Source organism: Lissotriton vulgaris, chromosome 7 (genome assembly GCF_964263255.1).
Source record: "Lissotriton vulgaris chromosome 7, aLisVul1.2, whole genome shotgun sequence".
NCBI lineage: Eukaryota > Metazoa > Chordata > Amphibia > Caudata > Salamandridae > Lissotriton > Lissotriton vulgaris.
The window spans coordinates 275,756,115-275,780,440 of NC_141695.1; the positions used below are offsets into that span (position 1 = coordinate 275,756,115).

General features: G+C 41.6%; 1 protein-coding gene across 1 annotated transcript in view; it reads left to right on the plus strand.

Moving 5' to 3' along the window:
* The window catches only part of LOC147701386 (mucin-2-like), a 184,816-nt gene that overhangs the window by 94,917 nt on the left and 65,573 nt on the right, over positions 1-24,326 (plus strand). The window lies entirely within an intron of this gene.

Below are 24,326 nucleotides of genomic sequence, written 5' to 3' on the forward strand. Positions count from 1 at the left end.
TATGTTAAGATATTAGCCAAAATAGGTTATTCACAAAAATAAAGCTTTTAGCAACAAAGTTCCACCTGGGGCTATTAGGACATTGTGACATATAAAAATCCCAAAGTATAGCATTGACTATGAAGTGCCCAGGCTGGGCACTGAGTTGCACAGACCAACAAAAACAGTACCTTGGAAAACCATGAAAACAAAGACAGGGTCGGAAGGAGTCGCATCTTTAGTGGCGATGCTTCGGTTCCTTATGACAGTGGATGGCGGATGGATGTGGGAGGTTACTCAAGTCAGGTATTGGCTCTGCGATTATGAGGTACCAGTGCCAGTGAGGTCGGGGCTGCAGTGAGAATCGGGATGGTGCATCATGTGAGTCACAAGCGGTGCCTTCGGTTTCAGTGCAGGCAGCGGCCTCAGTGACAGCATCAGAGTCGATACTGTGCAGTGACGGTGATGTGGTGCAAGTCGGTGTGGTACTTCACGAGCAGTGACCACAGATTTGCTGCAGGCCGTGGCATTGCTTGCCGGTGTCAGTGTTGCTTTTTCCCCATGTGGAAGCTGAAACTGCAGCTCCGGGTGCAGGAGGACAGAGGAAGTGAAGCCTTTGAGTCCCAGGAGGCAAACTCAACACCATGCCCTTGGAGATCTTCAATCAGGATACACAGCACAGTTCAGTCTTTGTCCTCCCCTTGGCTGAAGCAGTCACTGCAGGCCAACACAGGAAATAATCCACACCCCAATCAGGCAGTACTGCTCCTACAGTTTCTCTAGCTATTCTCCTTGCCAGAGTTTCTTATTGAGTCCTGAAGATTTCAAAAGTCCTGGTGTCTAGGTTACAATTTGTATACCACATTTTCCTTAGTTCGCCTGGGGAAAAAATTCTCACATCTCAGTCCAAACCAATTCTGTCCTCTCTGGTCCAGCTTCTTGGCAGGAGTTGGAGACCGCATTGTGTTAAGGAAGCAGAGCCTGTTCAGGTGCAAGTAAAACTACTCTATCTACTCTAAATTCAGCCCTGGTCAATTCAGCTCAGCTCTAAGTCACCCAGGAAAGGCAGAACACGCCTCAACCCCGAGTGGATGTCCACAGTGAATGTACATCTCTAGCCCCAATTCCTTCAAAACCAGACAGTCAATATGCAACCCTGCAGAGTGTTGTATCCTGGTTTTAATGTGTTCATGCTCTGCCAGAGCTGCTCCTGGTGGGGCTGAACTACCGGATTTGTAATTACCACAATAAACACTCCCGAAACACTACAATCTGTCTGGATCAAGTTACTACACAGAGGCACATAAGAAAGACTAAGCAAGAAAATACCAACTTTCTAAAAGTGGCAATTTCAAACACACAATTTAAAAACCATCTTTACTAAATGGTGTGCAGTTAAATTCTGAGTTCAGAGAGCCTAAACTCCATTCCCTTTATCTTGTCCCAGTGGAAAGTTATAATTGTAAGTTGTTCCAATTAAACTTCCATGTTAGTCTAGGGGACAGAGAGCCTTTTAATTGTGAAAAACAAAATACTTAGTATTTCACCACCAGGACATGTCACACACACCAGTGCATGTCAGGGCTCTAGCAACGGGAGGGCCGACGAGTGCCTGGCCCCTCTTTATTTCAGTATGGCCCTCCAAAAATGACAGGCTTCCTGTTGCTTAACAACAGGACTGGCTGCCCACTTTCAGATCCAGTAAATACTTGGCATGGCATGCAGGCCTGTTTCAGGCTTCCTCATTCACAAGGTATTTAATGCACGCATTGTAGCAGCAGTCTATTTTCACCAATAGCCGTCTGCTGTAACATTTCAAATGTATGACAGTTTCTCCATTCTCCAGGGCTTTAGCTGCACCTGTCTAGCATATGTAGTATAAGCCCCAAGCCCAGTATTATAATCAAGTGTGTGCCCTGTAAATGCACTTTACACACCGAGTGGAGCAGTGCCTCCCTGAACTGCAGAGAAGAGCCGGAGCTGCTTACGGATACAAGACAATTTTGCAATTGGAATATGACACAGGATTTTTCTCAGTTTAGGATTAGTAAACTTAGGACTCCTAACTTTAGGACTCCTAAACTGAGAAAAATCCTAACTTTAAGACTTTCAGTATTCACAGAAGGCATTTAGGAGTCCTAAAGTTAGGACTCCTAACTTTACTACTCCTAAACTGAGAAAAATCCTAACTGTAAGACTTTTGGTATTCACAGAAGGCATTTAGGAGTCCTAAAGTTAGGACTCCCAACTTCTGTGAATACCGAAATGAGTAAGTGCCTTCTGTGAATACCAAAATGAGTAAGTGCCTTCTGTGGATACCAAAATGGTAGTAAGTTTAGTATTTTGTCTTAAGTTAGTTCTGTGAATCGGGCACTGAGTTCAGGCTCAGCTGCCCAGTGCTTCAACTCACTGCAAGTCTTGGTGGACCCAACAGAGGTTTTCAACTGCAGCAAGTGATGCAATGAGTTAGTTAGTTTACTTTTTGTGGTAATTTAAAGGGTGAGAGCTGTCTTTTTGAGGGTATAAGTGAATGGCCTTCAAATCAGTTTCTGATAAACGATATACATAATACTTGTTAATGGAATAAAATACTGCTGCTAAAAAAATGTAAAGTCTTCTTTTTCAGAGAGATGAATAAGAATGTTTTTCTCAGCTGGTTATAGGGGGATGTTAAGTGAGGAACTCCATGTTGTTTAGCATAGTTCTGTTTTGCCAGCATTTCCACATTTAATGAAACTGTATCCTCGAAGTATATCAACACTGTAACACTGTTTGCTAACACTGGTGCTTTCAAAATGTTTTCATCATTATGTTTCATGACAGAAATGGTGTACACCTGAAGCTTGTTCAAATAAAGCGTTATTTGTTTATATCATGCTTTTAAAGGGGAAACAACACTTACAACGCAACTTTTACAACACACTACCTTTACAACGAAACTTTTACAACGCAACATCCATTACAATGCATACCATTACAATGCAACCATTACAACGCATGTCACTACAGCGCATACCACTACAACGCATGTCATTACAACGCAGTCTTTACAAGCCATACCATTACAACGCATACCTACACCATCCAACACTTACCCTACTGTTGCACCCCTGGAGTTAGAATAGTAATTTTTACCCCTACACTATCCAATACTTACCCTACTGTTGCACCCCCTGGAGTTAGAATAGTAATTTTTACCCCTACACTATCCAACACTTACCCTACTGCTGCACCCCCTGGAGTTAGAATAGTAATTTTTACCCCCACACTATCCAATACTTACCATACAGGCAATGTAATGGTATGCGTTGTAATGGTATGCATTGTAAATGTAGTATGCGTTGTAGTGGAATGCGTTGTAAAGGTAGTTTCAAAGAATTTGTTGTAATGGCATGCGTTGTAATGGAATGCATTGTAATGGATGTTGCGGTGTAAAAATGCGTTGTAAAGGTATGCTTTGTAAAAGTATGCGTTGTAACGACATACATCCTTTTAAAGTAACCGCACCTATGTGATTTCTGACAGAATACTAGAAAATAATAAGGTTATCAAAAAAATTCCACAGTCAAAGCTAACTGGAAAATAGTGTTGACAGGCATCAGACGGGCAGTTTCATTACATGTGGAAATGCTGGAAAGATTGCTCAGTGTGTTGAATAGTAGCACTTAATGGCTTGATCGTGAGCCATACCCTCTGCAGTGCTTTTAACACTTCACAGAAGTGTTGCTGATGTTCTTCCCGAGTGGAACTGAACACTGCAATTTCATCCAGGTAGGTGGCGCTAAAATACTCCATTTCAGTCAACACCTTGTTAACCAACCTCTGAAAGGTGACAGGGGCATTCTTCAACACAAAGGGCTTCACCCAGAACCTGTAGTGCCCTCTGTTGTTGAAAATTCAGATCTCTCCTTTTCCCCATTAGTCAAGGCAATCTGCCAGTACCCAGATGTTAAGTCAAACGTGCTGAGGAACTTGGCAGCTCCCAACCGATCTATGAGCTCATCAGCTCTATCATGGGGTGGGCATCAGTCCTGGTGACTAAATTGAACCCTCATAAGTCCACACAGAACCAGAGTCTAGGGGAAGCACCCGGTAAGGCAACCTTTAGGACTAAGACCACTGGGCTCAATCACCTCTAGTGCCAACATCTTGGAAACTACTTCCTTGTTGCTGGCTCTTAACCTGGATGTCAACCTGTACAATTTGTGTTTAACAGGAGGACTGTCCCCAGGGTCCACATCATGGAAACACCACTGGATGACACCTGGACAGCGACAACTCCTCTGCTATTGTGGAGGAGCGTCACCCCCTCCCTGCCTAGTACTTTTAGAAATGTGGAAAATAATATGTTAACAAAACAGGTTGAAAATTTCTTTTATAATCAATTTATTTAGCTTGTGCCGAGGCCTAGGGGTGGGGTGGAGCAGGCTGGAGGCGGAGTATTTTGCACTGCCTACACTGTACATGTAGGTTTGGCCGGCCATCTCAGGCCGCCTAAACTCACATGTGCAATGAAGCTCTTTCCTACTGAGATGCATTGCTGGATTGGAAAGAGAGTAGGCATAGGCTCCCACTCTGTCCTGGAGCACAGATCAAATCAGAACAATCCTGAAGCTGCTCTCGCATAACAGCAGCATCAGGATTGTCTGCTTGGCATGCTGGCTGCCTGTGCCTGCCTGCAGTGAAGAGGAGCAGAACAGACAGCACAACGTGATGCTGGTGGGCAGCATTTTATTTGTTTTGAATTTTGTTTCTATCGTACATCGTTCCTCCCCTTTCCACCTCTTTTCCCCGATACAAGCAGCTCCAGCACTTGGAGTCAGATTAACAGAGTGGCAAACTGCCCCAACAGTTGGCTACAGTCACTCTGCTGTTTAGGAGTCAGGGCGGGTAAGAGGTTCACACTTTCCACTGGCACATCATGTTCCTTAGCAGACAGGAGGACGGGAGAAGCTCAGCCTCCTCTTCCATTGCATCATTTGTTGCTACAAGCATGGTCACTTCAGACCTCTCAAAGTGAGGCTTGAGATGGTTTACGTGTAGGACCCGCAAAGGGTTCCTTGGTGACGGCAAGTCCACCAGATATGTGATGTCACTCCTGTGCTCCACCACCTCGAAAGAGACTGCTCACTTGTCCTGGAGAGCACAAGTCTCTACTGGGGCCATGACCCACACTTTCTGGCCAGGTGAAACTCAGAGTATATTTGGATTGTACCAGTGTTTCATCTACTCCTGGCTGGCTTCTAGATTCAACTGTGTGAGTTGTCTGAAGCGCTTTGTCTGCTTCCTGAAGGCCATTATGTAACTAAATACATCCCTAGGAGGTTGTTTACTCAATCAATCAATCAATAAGGGTTTGTAAAGCTTGGCTACTCACCCATAAGGGTCTCAAGGCTCCATGATGGGGAGGATATGTTGGGGCAGCTGATCAGACCAAGTGCAGAGATGATCCAAGCAGCAAGGTTATGAGGTCCTTCCTGAATTGTGTCAGCAAGGGTGATTTCCTTTTCCTGAGGTGAATGGGAAGGGTGTTCCATGTCTTGGAGGCGAGGTAGGAGAAGAACATTCCTCCGGCTGTCGTCTTGCCAATTTGTGAGATGGTAGCCAGGGAAAGCTGGGTAGAGGGGAGGTATCTGTTGGGTACGTGGAATGTTTGAGGCGGCAATTCAGGTATGCAGATCCAGCATTGTGAAGGGCCTTGTATGCGGGGGTGAGGAGTTTGAAGGTTATTCTCCTGTCAACTGGGAGCCAGTGGAGGTCCTGGAGGTGTTGAGTGATGTGGCTGTGATGGAGGAAATGGAGGATTAGTCTTGCTGCTGTGTTATTGACCTTCTGGAGTCTTTGAGGAGTTTCCAGGTGATGCCAGCATAGATTGTGTTGCCTTGGTCGAGTCTGCTACTGATGAGGGCACAGGTGCCTGTGGGGATCCATATGAAGATCTTTCAAAACAGGCGGAGTGTCCTGAAGCAGGCCAAGGAGACAAAGTTTATCTGGTGGTCCATTATTAGAGGATCCAGGTGAGGGCCTTGGCTTGAATACCAGCATTGTGGCGTCTTGTGGCTAGGCTGCAGTGGGAGACAGTGTCAAAGCTACTGAGAGATTGAGTACGATGAGGGCCAATGTTTAACACTGGTCGAGGAGGGAGCGGATGTTGTAGGTGGCGGTGAGTAGGGTGGTCTTGTGATATGATAGCTTCGGAATCCAGATTTGGAGGATGTCCATGATGTGGTTAGTTTTGATAAAGTTGGCGAGCTGGGTGTTGATACCTTTTTTGATGACTTTGCCTGGAAATGGGAGTAGGGAGATGGTCCTGAAGGGCTTGGGTCTGTTAGGTCCATGGAGGGTTTCTTCAGGAGGGGGTTGATCTCTGCGTGTTTCCAGTCATCGGGAAAGGTGGCGTCTCGAGGGAGCAGTTGATGGTTTGGCATAGCCCAGTGCAATGGTGGAGGCAGATCTATGGAAGATGCGGTGTGGTCAGGTGCCCTGAACAGGATGCTCTTAATGATCTTTATGATGTCATCTGTCTGAGTGGGGGCTAGCTGTCCAGAGTTGGTTGAGGAGGTTGGTTGTCGTAGTTGTTTGCATGGGTGGGTGGGTCTGAGTGTCAAATTGATAGTCGTCATCTTGTGGTAGAAGAATGTGCTGTGTCTTTTGCAGGGATCTTGGGAGGTCTTGGGAGGTAGGGACATCTGTAGACTCCCTGTTGGGTTTGGCTAACTCTTTGATGATGCTGAAAAGTTCCTTGATATTGTGTTCATTGTTGGTGATTATGTCTTGGAGGGCCTTCTTCCATGTGGTTCTGGTGAGCTGGTGGTGTGTGGTGGTGGCTGCTTTGTGGTTTGGGCTTTTGGGGTTTTGTTATTCCTCTATGTCTTCTCGAGCCATCTACAGGTGGGTCTGGACTCTTGAAGCACAGGTGTGAACTAGCTTGATTTCTTGTCGTGTTGTTTGATAGTGATTTCCTTGAGGGGACAAGTGTGTTGGCACAGTTTGAGATCCAGTGGTCAAGGTTGCATGCTCTGGTGTTGACATCTGAGGATGTTGATGGTGATGTGCCATTGAGGAAGGTAGTGAACTGATCTTCTGTGACTCTGTTCCAGCTTCTGTGGGGTAAACACTAGGCATGCTGGTATGTGGTAGGTTTGTTGAAAGAGAAGTGGATGCAGTGGTGGTTGGTTCAAAGGAGTTCTGTGGTGTTGCTGTAGGAGATGCTGTTTCCTGCGGCGAAGACAGGGCCGAGTGTGTGTCCTGCTGTGTTCTTGGGAGAGATGACTAGCTGTTTAAGTCCTATGTTGGCAATGTTCTCAAAGAGGGAGGAGGTGATGGGATCATTTTGGTTGTCCAGATGGAAGTTGAGGCCTTCGAGTACGATGCAGTGGGTGGATGCGAGGGCCTGGGGTGTGATGAGGTTGGCAAAGGTGTTGGTGAACGAGGGACACAGACTGGGTGGTCTGGAGATGAGGGTACTACTTGGCTTACTTGGTGCATTCTCCTAGCTTTCTTTGACCAAACTCAGAGGTCCTCCTATAGGATGCCCATACAGGAGTTCAAAGGGACTGAACCCTAAGGACTTCTGTGGTACTTATATGTAAGCAAACAGTAGGCATGGTAAGAGGATGTCCTACTTATTCCTCATGATTTCCGCAAGACCCTTAACCATGCCCTAGAGGTCTGGTTGTATCTCTCAACCAAGCAATTACATTGGGGCTGGTAAAGAATGGTGAACTTGTAGGTAACACCTCACTCCTGCCACAAGGACATCATATACTTAGATATGAAGTTTGTAGCCTGATTAGATACCACCTCTCTGGGGACCCCTACACGAGAAAAGATCCCCATCAACTCCCAGCTCACCACAGGGGAAATCGTGGGGATGAAAGTCATAGCCTCAGATATGGGTGGCAAGGTCCACCAAGACCAGGATGAACCAGTTGCCCATGGTCATCTTGGGGTCCAGTGGCCCACAATGTCAATACTGGCCCTCTTAAAGGGGGTGCTGAATACAGAAAAAGGTTGCAGAGGCGCCTTACACTTCCTCCTACTCTTTCCACTTGCCTGGCAAGTCTGCTAAGACCTACAGTGAGTATCAGAGTGCTTGTACATTTGGCCAAAAGAAGAAGGTGACAAGATTTTCAAAGGTCTTATCCTACCCCAAATGTCCTGCCAAAGGCACATCATGAGCCTAGGTTCCGCAACCTTGGGCCCACTATAAATAAGACCATCTTCCAGTAAATTCAATGTAATCAAGACTGATCACCAGTTGCTTGGTTTGCAGCCTGCCACTGCAAACCAACAAGAGAAGTGCATTCCTGCTGCTCGTTGCAGAATTCCCCCTTGGTGGGAGCCCCTTCCTGCTGCCAATGCGTCAACTTAGGCAGGTCCTCCAATTTGGCCACATGCTCCTATGAAGGTTCCAGGACATCCCCCACAAGGCCTTCCTCCTCCTGGACTGTGGGAATTTGGGCCAGTTTCCCATGCCACTCTTTCAGGCTTCAGGTTCTCTTGATCACCTTTTCCGGTTGCCATTGATTGAGTGACCACACACACATCCACTCAGACAAACTAAGATGAGACCTGCATTCCACTTTCTCCCAAATTGAACTCTCCATGTCATTGCCAGGCAGACAAGCATTGGATCCTTACTAAGTAGACATGAAGTAAGGGAAAGAGCATATATATATATAATAGCCACTATGTCCATTATTATTTTTTAAATTACACCAAGTCAAAGCCCTGAAGAGAGTCCTACGAGTGCCAGTGGGTCTCAAAACGCATCAGGCATTTCTACTTCCATTGAGGAATCGAAAACTCATGAATACGAAGAGTGTTGAGGGATATGTAGCACTGATTTAACCCTAGATGTTCCTACATTTGTTCCCATTGGATAGCATCCCTTTAAGGATTGTATAAACTACACACATTGGATTACTATTTGTTTGAAAACTGAAATCTTTGAAACACTGAAATAACCGACTGGTGTATTACTATTGCCTTTCATGTCTTAATTTAATGTTTTAAACTTGTTTAAAACAAATTGTGTATTCCATGTTTCAGACATTTATGAAACGAAAAAAGGAAAAAATGATATGATGAAGTAATGGTTGAATAAATAAACAGAACCATGAAATCACATATAGGCCCTTTGTCTGTTAATGTACAGCACATAAATTGGTAGAGAGGGTCCCTGTTGTGTTACTTATTTATGCTCTCTCTAGCTAATGGTGTTTGTGCCTACCCCCTTTACACAAAACTTTCAAAAAGTGACATTTTCAAACACACAATTTAAAAACCATCTCTACTAAAAGATGTGTTATTGAATTCTGAGTTCAGAGAGCTTAAACTCCATTACTTTATTTTGTCCTAATGGAAAGTTATACTTGTAAGATGGGACAGATGGGTTTTCAATAGTAAAAAATGGAATACACCGTATATCACTACCTGGACATATCACACACACCAGTGTATGTTCTGCCTTTCACATATACAGCACCTTGCAAAGAAGAGTTACCTTGGGTCTACCTGAGAGGTACCTTACATATCAGAAAAAAGACGATTACGGCCTGGCAAGTGGGTGCACTTGCCAGGTCGACATGGCAGTTTAAAACTGTGCACAAACACTGCAGTGGCAGGTCTGAGATACAATTACAGGGCTTTGTATGTAAATGACACAGCCAGTGCTGCAGATCCACTAGTAGCTTTTGATTTACATTTCCTGGGCACTCACAGTGCACTGTACTAGGGATTTTACACTAAATAAAATATGGCAATCATAGATAACCAGTCAATCATCATAATTTATACAGGGAGCACTTGTAATTTGGAACTGATCAGCAGTGGCAAAGTTCTCAAAGTTTTTAGACCAACAAAAACGAAATCCAGCACACAGCAAAAATACAAGATGCAGAGGCAAAAAGACTGTGGAAACCATGCCAAGGATGCCAGGTCTAACCGTGCCTTAGTGCCACTTCTCGCATGCTGCATACAAGGTTCGATAGTGGTGTTTCCAAAGAATTGGAAAAAACCGCACATACACTAATATTAGTGAAATGATAAACAGTACTGGACAGTCAATAGGATCTTTCTAAATATCAAAGACGTAGTGCTACATGGACCAATATCCCCCACTACCAGGAGGGAACAAAACTCGTCAAGCCAAACGATTGACAAATATACATATAGGCAAAATTGGTCAGGAGAGCGCAATCCTAAAATGTGAATATGTACAAGACTAATGCAGTATATAGTCAAAACAGCAAAGAATCCAAATAGAGTCAGCAACTTCTCATATGGTACAGGACAAATAGATGAATAAAGTTCATATTTTGTGTCATCTTTTTCTTTATTGATTCTTAAAAGTGATTTCCCAATGGATAAAACGACAGCCGACACGTGTTTCGTCTGTATTACGAATTAGTACGAGGACTTTTTCAAGGCTAATGAGGTAGACTAATGCGGCACATGTATCATCAAATCAGATAGATGATATAGTAAACTTGAGGCTCCAGAAAAACAACAACAGTCCAAATTGCCCGAATAACATACAGCCCATGTTTCCACCAGAACATGGACTGCTATTGGAATTCACTAGGGAATGTTATCAAGCCCATTATTGCCGCTTTAGCTGCAGGTTTCTGGCGCTAAAGCGGCGATAATTTTTAGTGCCATTCTTGATAATATGCCCCAAAGTTCCACACTACCAATATCGGCCTTTATTTCTTCACAGAAGTTCCACCATTGACCAATGAAGGGATGTTTTGTTTGTTGTTTAATTTTGAACTTGTACCATACAGCTATTAGCTGCTCTTGAACATGATCTGCCTACCAGACAATCATTTTAAAACACACCAATTCCAAGGACCAAGAAATTCAGAAGTCTTTGTCCAAAAGGAAAGACTGAATCAAAATATCCAACAACATTTTAGTTCTTTGTGTTGTGTTATGCAATACATCTCAATTCAATTGGAAAACTTTGCTTACCTGCTTCCAGATGTAGTCTGAAGTTTGGAACATCAGGATCACGTCCTAGAATATTATCATTTTCACTTTCACTTTAACTGTCCTAGCAGTTAAAAACCTATTTGACTCTACACATAATCCCGTAACATTCTACATTATCGTTTTCTAGAGAGAAGAAACAAATTAATAGGCACACAGGACAAAAGACACAGAAGAAATGCTCATTTCCATAAATGGAGTCATCAGGCTTGGCTCTCATCTTTAATTCTTCATCTGGACACATTTTTACACTTTGGTTAAGGTTCTATAGACCATTCATTGTTAAGAGGAATGTCAATCCAATTGCAGACCAACTTGAACTTCCATCTCCATGGAAACTACAGCCAGAGTTCTGCGATCTTGTCTTAAACCTTTTTGTCCAAAAGCTTTACCAGACATCATAAATATCCTCCTAAACTCATTATGGTTAATGGCCAATGGAATTTGTTGCTAAAATATATTGACAATTCTAGTTTTCACAAAGGTATTTTACAAAATCGAACAGTTTGGGAAGGTTACGAGCCTTGTGATAGTTCTTTGGAACCTTATTAGCATATATTTTATACCATTTTTGTGTCAGTGACAATGACTCCCTAGGGACGCGGGTAAGGTCTTTGTTGTTTTTCAACGTGCAATTTTACAGCCATATTTTAAAGATGGTAAGCCTTGCTTTTTGCCTGCGGGGGCATCCCATAACACCAATAACTAATTGGGACAATTTCCGAACAAACCAAGTCGCATGCTGCATTTGAAAATTTATTGATTGATGTTTCTGTCACTAGTCTTTGTTCAGAAAACTCAGCCTTGGAATTTGAGCTAGGGCTATTGACGGGTCTCCCTCTTGTCCTGGGGTGAGGGATAGGGGGGTGGGCGGTGGGCCCAGGTTCTCCGAGGGTGAGGGGGCAAAAATATAAAAAATATCAGCACGATGTGGAAAATTTTTCAACACGATGGGAAGGAACTTCCTTTTTTTGGGGTGTTTCAGTGAACAGAATGGCAGAATTGGTGTAATGAATGTTTCGAAATGCATAAATTAAAGTGTTTCGCATGGAATGTTTCCGGTCTTAATAGCAGGAATAAAAGACGACTTGTCTCTGAAGAGCTCAGACTTTATGAACCACAGCTAGTTTTTTTTATCCGAGACACATATTGCCTACAAAGATAGGAAGTTATTTAGTCAGCTGGGCTATGATGTTATAATCTGTTCTAGACAACAGGTATCACTTAGAGAAGTTGCCATTCTTAAAGACAAACGATGTAGAACAGAAACGATTAGAACTGCGTCAGAAAAAAACGGTCGGTGGGTCATAGCGCAAATATCCTTAGGTAACTGTAAATATGTACTATGTGTGATATATGGATCAAACACTGATGACGGTTTTGTTTTTGAGCAATTGAATATGGAGCTTTTGGGATGGGAAGGGGAACTTATTATTATGGGGGATCTTTGTATCATGGACTATCAGCAGGATACTACTAGACAGGGCGCATTTCAGCGCATGCGTAAAGTCCGTGCTGCAATTTTAGATATTAGTCGGATACATAATGTTAAAGATATATGGCGCTCCCTCCACCCTAATACACCTGGTTATATGTTCTACTCGGCTCCTCATAAATTATGTTCCCGCATCGACATGGCTTAGGCAACTGATAAAATATTACAAACCAGTTCCATGGAGATTTGTCCATGGATCTCTTCGAACCATAATCCAATTTTGCTAACATTTAATAATTCACATCCTCAATTGGACCCAAGAATGTTTTCCTATCCTCGTTATTTACTCTCCGATGCAGTTTATATCTCTCAGCTAAAATTACACCTTTGTGAATTTATCAAAATTAATCTTCACTCCGCATCTCATATCATTATTTGTGATACTTGTAAGGCCAGTATTGGGGGGTTTAAACAACAATACGTTTTTAAGCAGAACTCAGAGAGTCGGAATATCAATACAAAGATGATGTCTAGCATTTTGGCTCAAGAAGTACTCCTTGCCGATGCTTTACAAATTGGTTCCCCCAATGTGGTAGAATTGGGATTAACATTCGGATCTCAATTTAAAGAAAATCTTTTTTGAAAAGAGTAGTGCCAAGTTACACAAATTAAAAATCTCTCACTGTGAAGCGGGAGATAAAATTGATAATATATTGGCCTTCAAAAACACGGACTATAGAGCACAGAATCTTATAAAAAGTATTAGAGGCCCTGATAATGTTACATTTAATCAACCAGCAGAGATATTGGCCTAATTTGCTGAGTTTTATAGCATTTTATATATTCCGGAAAACCAACCTTGTGCATCAGATATTTCAGATTATTTGGATAATAATATTAAGGATAAATATAACACATCAGGGTTAGAGCAATTATCGGAGATCACTTTGTTAGAGATCAGACAAACAATTTATCGCGACCAGCGGGAAAGCAGCAGGGGTAGATACTATCCCGGTTGAACTCTACAAAATTTGTATTGAGGAATTAATCCCGCTCTTTTCTTTGGTAATCCACTCTATAGGGGAAACTGGGAAAGCCCCAAATTCCTGGAACATTGCGAAAATTATTTTTTTCTTGAAAAAAGGCAAACCGGCAGATGAGTGTGGATCATATAGACCCATCTCATTGATCAATACTGACGCTAAGGTTTTTGCTAAAATTTTAGCAAACCAATTGGCTCCGTTTATTCCTAAAATCGTAAATGCGCAACAACATGGATTTGTATTCGGCAGGGACACAACGACCCACATTAACACAGCTATTACTGCTTTTGACATGGCCGAGACAGAGTCCACCCCACTCGGTATGATTTTATTAGACGCTGAGAAAGCCTTCGACCGAGTGGGGTGGTACTATCTCTGGTCTGTGATGTCCTTAATAGGATTTAGGGGCCAATTTCTCAGCTGGTATCAGTTATGCCGGTTTGTCGTCATCCATTTTTGCTATCTCTCGGGGCACGCGGTAGGGGTGCCCGTTGTCGCCCCTGCTGTTTGCCCTGTCAATGGAACCATTTCTTTCTGCTCTTCAGTCGCAGCCTCGAATAGCTCTATCCCGGTCCGGTTCATATTGTCTGAAAATTACCGCATATGCCAACGACATTTCGATATATTCCATCAATATTGTAGAGGCATTAGAGGGTATAATGGCTGAGGCTAATAGATTTGGAACCGTCTCTGGTTACAAGCTAAACATAAATAAAACACAAATAGTGGTTAATAATAAACCATGGGTTTTTGTTTCTGGAATTACAATTACTTAGGGGTTAAAATCTCATCTAAAATCTGTGATATTACCATAATGAACTTTGATGCATTATTAAAATAAGCATCTTTGTTATTAAAAAAATGGCATAAACTCCCTTTAAACATCATTAGCAGAATTAATCTCATTAAAACTAAGATACTACCGAAATTCCTCTATCTATTTCATTCTATTCCATTGGCACTTAGTATTTCTTTTTTTTAAAAACTTGATGGAATCTTTAGTAGTTTTATTTGGGGATATATGAAGGTGCGTAGATCTCTGTCATTACTTAAGGCCTCTTTAGAAAAGGGGGGACTCAATTTTCCAGATTTTAAATTATACTTTTGGGCTACTTTTATTGGTCATCTCCGTTCCCTGCTTAACTCAGATACACAACTTTTTTTCATACCATTATGCTAAACTCAGACTCTAGAATGTTTTTGTTAAGACTGAATGACCCAAACTATTACAAAAGGGTTAAATTCAAGATCGCCAGAGATACAGCCAAGATTTGGTTTAATATTTTGTCTTTTTGCAAAACGTCTTTTTTCCATTCTAAATTAAGGCTCTGGGGAAACCCAGGTCTTCCCGGGATTTTTAATGACAGATGGGCAAATATATGGTCTACCCATGGAATTGTTACAATAGGGACCTTTATGGTTCTAATGGTTTTTTAGATTTTGTTGCACTTAAAAATGTATAGAATTTGACCGAGTAAATGAGGTTTAAGTATATTCAAATTCACAACTTTTTGATTTGTAAAATGACATTTTTTGAAAATCTCAGAATCTGATATTTGGAACTGTTTTTATTCACCTAAGACAAAATCTTTAATTAGCAAAGGGTATAGATGTCTTATCTCTTATAAGACAAGTGATTGTTCTAAATTAGCCGAGAAATGGAGCTCCAAGTTAGGAGTGACGATTAGCTCGGACCAGATTGCTCATTCTCTTTCAAATATTAATAATCTGGTGCAATCATTGAGCTTAAGCTTGCAACAATTTAAATCCATGTGTATTGTATACCATACTCCTGAAGTGATTCTTAAGTGGTCAGCAAATGCTTCATTCAGTGATCGTACCAAATGCCCTAAATGTGATCTTGTTGGTGCTAACCTAGAGCATATGTTATTTTCTTGCTCGATGTTAAAGACGTTTTGGTCTGCCTTGGATAAGGTTATGAAAATAAAATTGGTGAGGCTACCTTCTTTTTTGGCTTCAACTATACTTCTAGATATACATGATGTTACACTTCCTCAACAGGCTTTAATTACCATTTTATTATCTTGCGCTAAATTAACCATTGCTCGTGCCTGGATTTCCCCACAGCCGCCACATATTATGAATGGTGGTCTCTTGTTAATGAAATTCAAGGCATGGAGGCGGCCTTGGCTAGGCTCAGAGTCTCTTTGTAAATTCGAAGAAATCTCGGGTAATCTCATCTAAAACTATCTAAAGCTTACATTAAATGTAAAATGTTAAATATTGTGTTTATGCAGTAACTGTTAATTCTTTCATTCTGTTCCACTGTTGTTGTCAAATTGTATCTTTCCTCCTTGTTTTATTTGGTCCATCTTGGTTTGTTCTGTTTTTTCCTTTTTCGTGCTGCTAATAAAAAAAATAAAAAAATAAAAAATTTGAGCTAGGGATGGTGTTTTCTCAAGTCTATGCAGGTTTTTCGTGAGCGGCCCTTTAATGGCCGGTAGAGTCCACTACCTGGCTATAAGGCTATAGTCTATCTAGAGCAAGAAAGTGCTCTCTGGTCAGAGGTAGGTCAAACTGCAGGGCTATAACGAGATTTCATTTCTACATCACTGTTGCAATTCTTGTGCCACCTTATCATCGATTTTCTGGAGATTTAAATAAGCCAATTATGTGAAAACTAGCAGCCCGTCCCGACATTGTCCGGGTATGATTTGCTGCCGGCCAGTAGTATATTGTTTTGTAGGATTTCGTTTTGATATCATTTCTTATCTGTGACAGGCCTGTGAAAGGCTCCGATTCACAGTGCACTGCTGATGCACTTAAGAGTGCGCGTTCAGTAGTGTGTGAACTCGAGTTTCCCTACTTTATTTTTCCTTGCAATATTATATAGCGCAAACTCGACAACATGGCATGAGCACAATTTACATTACAGAAGAACACATTCTTTTGTGGTAGGCACGCGGAGACAAAGCCATTTGCCTGGAATCACAGGATGTTGAGCTGAACGAGGCTCCCCAGCTCTAAAGTTCGCAATTCTAGAACTTGTGGCGGGAGGTGTGTCTAAAAGTGTATGTCGGTGCTGGCCATCAATGAGAGAGGCCTGTGCATTTTTCAAATGGGTGGTGAAAAAATATGAGTATGTTACTGGAGATGTGGGCCGCCGTGCCACCAATGTACTTACCGGGGGAGGGTAAACACCCATTATTCCGCAACTTTCTTTTAGCATACCATCACTCAGCATACTTTCCTTACGAAAGTACCATGACTCCGCAATGCCGTTATAACGCATGGCATTACATTTTATATGCTTTTACCATGCATACATTTACAACGAAATTCGTTGTAAATGCATGAATGGTAAAAGCATGTTTTTTTAATGTTTGGATAAGGTAAGTATGGGTATAGGGGTATATGTTTTGGGGTACTGAGGTATATGTTTTGGGGTGTTTGGGTATTTTTAGGGTTCAGATATAGTTTTGGGTTATGGGGTACAGGGGTAGTTTTAGGATTTAGGGATAGGTATGGGTTTTGGGGTACAGGGGTATTTTTAGGGTTCAGCGGTAGGTTTGGGTTTTGGGGTACAGGGGTATATTTAGGGTTCAGGGCTAGGTTGGGGTTTTGGGGTACAGGGGTCTTTTAGGGTTATGGGGTAGGTTTGGGTTTTGGGGTACCGGGGTATTTTTAGGGTTCAGGGCTAGGTTTGGGTTTTGGGGTAAAGGGGGTATTTTTAGGGTTTAGGCATAGGTTTGGGTTTTGGGGTACAGGGTATATTTATAGGGTTAAGATGGGTTAGTGTTTAAGGGTGTTGGGGTATTTTAAGGAGTAAGGTTGGGTTATGAATATGGGGTGCAGGGGTATTTAAACGGAGCAGGGTGGGATTCGTTTTTAGGGTGTTATTGGTAATAAAATAAAATAATAAATAAAAATTATATAAATAATGCAATTTAAAAGAATAAATGTTGTAATTCAATTAAAAAATGTATATGTAGTCCTTTTTCAATGTCACAGTTACGTTTGAAATGCCCAACGATCCCACCTCAGCAACTGTGCATATGATTAAGAGGTAACTAACCTCGAAATGCGTTATGCCATCCTGCTTGTTGAAATACTGCCTTGCCTGGAAATAAAGACGCGTGAAACATGTTGGTGTGGCCGGTTTTTGCGTTGCAGGAGGTCGCACGTAAAACTTGTTGGATGTTTTGGAATGTCTGACACATTCCGGAACCGGCTCCGACTCACAAGGCAGAGGCGCTTCATTTGTCAGACTTTTGGGACTGTTGTGAGAAACATAGGAAGAAGTGCTCGCCGGCTGAAAAGACTGCTCATTGAAGGGGCTGAATGGAAGGGCCACGTTGAGAGGCCCGCCTCACCACAGACGTGAACTTTGGAGACAGCTAGAGTCTGATGAAAGGATTTTCCCTAATCACAAGATGTACACACATTTTATTCCGTGATGGCAAGCAAGGAAAAGTTGTGTCTCGGGGTGGTTGTGGAATCTTCCTCTGTCGCTTGGGTCATCGGATAAAGAAAAGAAGAAATTCGACCGATTTAAAGCGTGCTGCACATGGCTACAAGTGACAGAGTCAAAGGTTTGCCAAAATCGACATTGGAAACTACCATAAAGTTGAGTTGACCACAAGAGGCATTGTGTACCTTGCAGTCCGATAAAAGAACGCAATTTGAAAATAATGAAGTTAAGGTAAACCAAAAAGACATTTACAGTGACTATTTGTATGGACATGATAAAAGAATGAAAATCGGTACTTTTTCCTTAACTTTAAAAGAAACCTCAGATAAAAGTGTAAAAAAAGACTGCCTCTTTAAATGGATGGACTGTAGTCCTTTTTTAATGTCACAGTTACGTTTTAAATGCCTAACGATCCCACCTCAGCAACTGTGCATATGATTAAGAGGTAACTAACCTCGAAACGCGTTATGCCATCCTGCTTGTTGAAATACTGCCTTGCCTGGAAATAAAGACGCGTGAAACATGTTGGTATGGCGGGTTTTTGCGTTGCAGGAGGTCGCACGTAAAACTTGATGTATATATATATATATATATATATATATATATATATATATATATATATATATATATATAGCTGCACGTTTCTGTAGCCCAATGATGGTATCAGAAAAAGATTGGCTGGCACACTGGTATCCGGTTCACAAATTTTATTACACCAAACCCCCTTCACCCCTTACAGACGCGTTTCGCCTTTGCAGGCTTCGTCAGTGTAAAAAAAAAAAATATATATATATATATACACATATATGCAAACATATATTTGATGTTTTAATAATGTACTTTTACAATGTATATGCCTTTACCACACATGCATTTGAAATATAATGACATCCGTGATAAAGTCATATGCGTTGTAAAAGTTTTAGAAATGATGTCTTTGCGGAGTAATAGTCCGGTGTTATAAAAATTGCGGATTGATGGTATGCGGGATGTTGGTTTGCGGAATATCATCACATATTCTTGGGGGAGGGATAGTCCCTTTCTTGCTATTACCGTGGAGACGGACCTTGTGTCACGAAGTGCGTGGCATGAGGCCTGTGGAAAATCTCCAGTGTGCGCTTGAGGCGTCCCCGGACGTTAAGGCGAGATTACATTTCCAGCAATATGGCCCCTGTTTCCGCTCCTTCCGGCCCTTGGGAATAGCACCATGCCTGACCTCCATACATTAAAGCAGGTGCACGTCACTGGGAGCGCAGGGCAAGCACACCCGGAGCTAGAATGTACAGAACCTGGGAAGAAAAAACAATGAAATATTGGGCACAACGCTCGCTTTTTTTTCGTAATCCCATGCCCCGCACACGCCCACACCCCCATCACATGCCCACAGCACACGATATGAGACATGGCAAGAAGGGCAGAATGTACCACACGCCCCCAGCGTCTGTCACCCCCCCAGCACATGCCCACAGCACAACTCAGACTGCCCACAAGGGACTACTTTGCTGGCACGGTTCTTTTACCTTTTAAATGTATTTGGTGGGCGTCTGCATAGCCTATGTCCTTCTGCTGCAACTGCCCTTTCCGACGCTGTATCGGGAGTTGTGATTGGTGTTGTGGTTCCTGAGATTACCGCCTCAAATGTTTGGGCTCTCTCTTTATTATATTAGTATAGATAATTTACACTTAATATTTTGGAGAAATAGCACATGCCCTGTAACTCTGGCAGTGAAACACACAGAATCCTGCAACCAGAAAAATCAAAACCTGGGGAAACATTAAAGTTAGCGATTGAATGAATGTTCAGGGTATGAGGAGGTACCGTGTCCGCTGCCTGCCAAATGCCTGAATTTCTTTCAGCAGCAGTGGGTATCTGATGATGAGAAATGGAGTAGCGGGCTATCATAGTGTAGTAAATGACTCCAGGCTGGTAGAGGTATTTTAGAAGTATTTATTGAAGGAGTCATATGTCCAGTAGAAGAGCCCCTCCAGGAGCAGCCAGCATGCTTCTCAGCCCCATCATAACTGTCCCTTTTCAGTAGAGACAATCAACATTCTATATCACATCATCAAACTGTAAGATTCTAGAGGCAGGGCATAAGATGAATAAAGATAAACAGGCATGGACGGTATTGTAAGATGCTACACATAGTCTAGTACAGACCGCACAGTTGAACCCCCACAAGCCTAAATACTGCCCATGGCCCTTCCGAGTGCCCCATTCACAGTATGTTCAGCGTCATTTTCCGAGACTCAAACCCAGTTCCCTAGATTCGAGGTTGACCACCCTAGCCGTTAGAACAACTCCTCTCCCCTCACTTAACTTACTATTTTAATATGAACACTCATTCAGACCAGATGGCCATACCAAATATCCACAACTTCCTAAGTGAATTTAGTTGTCATGTGCCTAGCCTCATAAAAAACAGAATACATCAAAACTGTCATTAAAGTCTAATGTTTTCTCTTAAGGAGGCATACCTCAATAGAAACCATTTTCTATCATTTCAACTTCCGGGTAAAATAAGATTGTTACATATAATAATTGTTTTCATCCCACATTTCATATTTTGGCCTGGATATTTATATTTTTCAAGTAATTTCACATTATAAAACTGCAATGAACTATGAATTGGTCAAGCCGTCTATTCATCCTTTTTTTGATTAGAATTTTTTATTGATTTAGACCTCATATGAGATCCACAATATAGTAAAATACCATATACAAATTAGCAGTCCCATTGTATTACAATATATCATAAAAATCTTTATAAGAAAAATTGATTATTTTTCTTAGCTGGTATATCTCTAAAATAGCGGAAATAACACTTTAAAAAAATGTAAAACTTAATAGCATACATATTCATCAGGAGGGGATCTTATGATCTCAATCAGAACCGTATTTTTAAGAATTTTATGTTTTATACAGATAGGTTTTAAAAATGGTGACGAGCCCCAACTAGACTTCTATTTGGACAGACAAATAAAACATGTGCCAAGTCTTGGATTCCTCTACTACATAAATCACATTGGCCTGTTTTATTAAAGTTGCTGCCCCAATTTTTTGTGACATCTTCTAACAGTAGTATTTTCAGCCTTAACATCACAATGCAACGTCTGAAATATTTTGGGCGCTCTTCATACTCCACACTAGCTAAGGCCAGCTTGGACTGCGATAACTGATGACAGTAAAGTGTATCCATTTCGAAGCTCAACCTTGGGGTAGATTTTTTCAGAAAGAACTTCAAAAGTTCCGGGGCTTAAGCAAATGGCCAATTGTGTGTGATCTACGAAGGTCATAAACGTAAAGCCAAATGAACCAATGAGTTGGGCTAGAGGGATGACAAACCTATTGAACAAAGTCAGGATAAAGGAGGGTCCTGTGGAACTCTACGGGACACTAATTTAGTTGTAGCAAATTAAGAAGAAACCTAAATGTAATGTAATGTATGTGGTCTTGTAAAGCGCACTGCTGCCCTGAGGCGTCGTGGTGCTGTAGACCGCTGGGGAACCCGTCCTGGGTATCCCTGTGAGATGGTCCCTACTGGGTATCTCCAAGGTGAAACCAGGCATCCCCGGCAAATGTGGGGGGCCGTCGTAGAGATGAGGCAAGCTAATGCCCAGGGTTGCCGAGTGTGATCCCTGGTTAGAGTAGGCACCGAGGCGAGAATTATCGAGTCCGCTGACCATGGTCCACGACCCTGCCGCGTCGGGAATTGAACCCTGGTCCCGGGCCATTCTCTGCTTCTGAGTCTGCCGCCTCTAACCAGTGAGCCTCACCACTCCACTCCACCAAATAAGTTGGATGCAACCTTAAAGGAAAGAGGTAATCCAGTCAATCGCAAAACTGCTAATCCCATTAGCATAGAGCTGCAACAGTAAAATCCTATAGCTTCAAAGGAGACAGAGAGATATAGGTGAATCACAGGTGCTCTATTGCTTATGTCAAGCACCAAGTGTTGTTAAATAGTGCTAAGGTCAACCTGCTTTTGACAAGGAACGATAATCAAGCAAGTGTCTCCTAAAGTAGCAGAATAAGACAAAAAATATAGATAGCCAAACTGTTTGGTCAGGTCAGTGTGACGGCCACATGAAGAATGGAGAAAAAAGACAACTACCTTAAAGCTCTTCTTAGTAGAATTAGAGGATAAAGAAAATTGATTGTAAGCAACTATGATAGTTCTAATATTACATTACAGCTTTGAAGGCCACTAAATACCTGCTTTTATATCAATATGTTGGTCCTAGAATGTTTTGCATTCACATTTAGTGGGTGTGAGTATTGCAAAAAAACAGGTTGCCGAAGGATGAAAATATCTAGGGTGGATTGTTTTTATGTGTGCAATGCTGTAAAGAAATTTAGTTAGCCTTGCCTACAAAATTGAATTAAAAACCTAGATTTGTTTAGCATGAGGAATGGGGGAGATAAATATGGTCTCATTCGGAGATCTAGTTTTAGAATTCTAATTTAGTAGTCAATTAAAGTTAATCAAATAATAATCAGACTAAGGAAGAGAACAGGCACCCAACTCTGGAATATTAGATAGAGAAGTAAAGATAAAATGTACTCTTAGAACCTTACCCTGCACTGGGCCATAAACAAATTGAGTCAGTCCAAAGGGAGAACAAACATCTGTTAGCTTCTGTTAAACAGAATGTTCTAGAGTATGTCCACAAATGTTCAAATGCTCAAAATGTCATAATACAACCTTAAAAAATGCAATCAATTACAAAGTAAAATTGGTATTTCTTCCAGAGCACTATAGACTTGAATTCTACTGTGGGTGCAGGAGAATGATAGCATCATTTTAAATCCAAGTACCTCAGCATTTTTTAATGTATTGATAATAAAAACATGGAAAGAACTTCTTTTTTTTAAATAACTGCAAACACTCCACCTATAAGTGAGACTGTGTCTCTTCCGAGAATGATAAAACTATCCAGAATATTGAGTGCAAAGTCAAGTCCGGTAGACTCAGGTAGCTTAGTCTCAGTTGAAAATAGCACATCAATCTTCCGGACCTCCTCTTCCTCACCTGCCTGGTGATAATACCTGCCGTCTAGGAAATCAAGTATTTTTAGCCAGAGTACAATTAGTTACCCTGCTAGTCCCAATTCTTATTTGTGACAACTTAATTTCTACTCTTATAACTTGTGGCGATGGCTTGTCTTTTTTCTTTTTCTTTTTCTTTTTCTTTTATTGACATCTTGTGAGCATACCTGATTAGGTGACCTATTTGTTGATGCTCTCTTCTGGCTTCCTTTTGTCAAGAGTCTGGGGCATTTTCATGTATTGTTTATTCTAGTGCATCACAGAGCACTGCTTATAACCCTTTCTGGCACTGCACAGTCACTGAAGGGGAATTTGAGTTTTTATAATTGGTAAAATCTGCCGAAATACAGAATATATTATTTATAATCATTATTGTAGAAATATTGAATCCCCTGTCCTGATGAAGCCAAAAGGAATCTCTGTCTGAAACGCGACCGCGCCAGCGTGGACATTTACAAAGGAGTCCCACCATTTAGAGTTGTGACAATGAAGTAAAGAGCCACTTTAATGGTTTTTGAGGTGTTACTCCTCAGGTGCTATAGGGACTACCGTATAGTGTATTGCTCTGAATTAGGAGTGCACATTGTTTGTTTTATTCTCAGTAGAAGAACTAATTATTGATCTATTGGTTTCTGATACCTGTTAATGTATTATGTTGTATATGTTGTACATATTGTAGATATGTAATGTATCATATATATGAGTGTGATGTAAATTTGTGTGTAAAAAATGTGTACATTGTGTATATTTGATAACTTCATAAGTATTAGTTTGTTGTGACTTGACTGTCCTGTTTTTAACGTCACTTGAAACGCAGACAAGTTATAAGAGTAGAAAATAATGTGTCACAAATAAGAATTGGGACTAGCAGGGTAACTAATTGTACTCTGGCTCAAAATACTTGATTGCCTAGACGGCAGGTATTATCAGCAGACATCCTCTTCCAAGGTGGAAGGTGTGGCAGAATTGGCATGAGAAGCATCTACTCCAGAGCATCATTGTCCCTACCACTTCCACAACTCCACAACTTCCCCGATCTATGAAGGACTAACTTGCATCCTAAACACCTCCATCTTAACTGTCACCATCCCAGAAGCTTGGAAGCATGCAGAAGTCAATGCACTACTAAGGAAAACATTGGCAGGTCCTACCCAACAAACTACTGCCTGATCTTCCAAATACCATACCCAGAAATGGTCATGGAAAAAGCTATTGAAATCGACTTAAGACCACATGGACCTACACAAATTCCTGGATACCACTCAGTAATGTTTTAAACCAAAATCACAGCAACAGACAACATCAGGATGATCCTCATTTGTGGAGAAACAGGAACAATCATCTCGCTAGATCTTTGACACAGTCACCCTCTCTATCCTGATTAGAAGACTT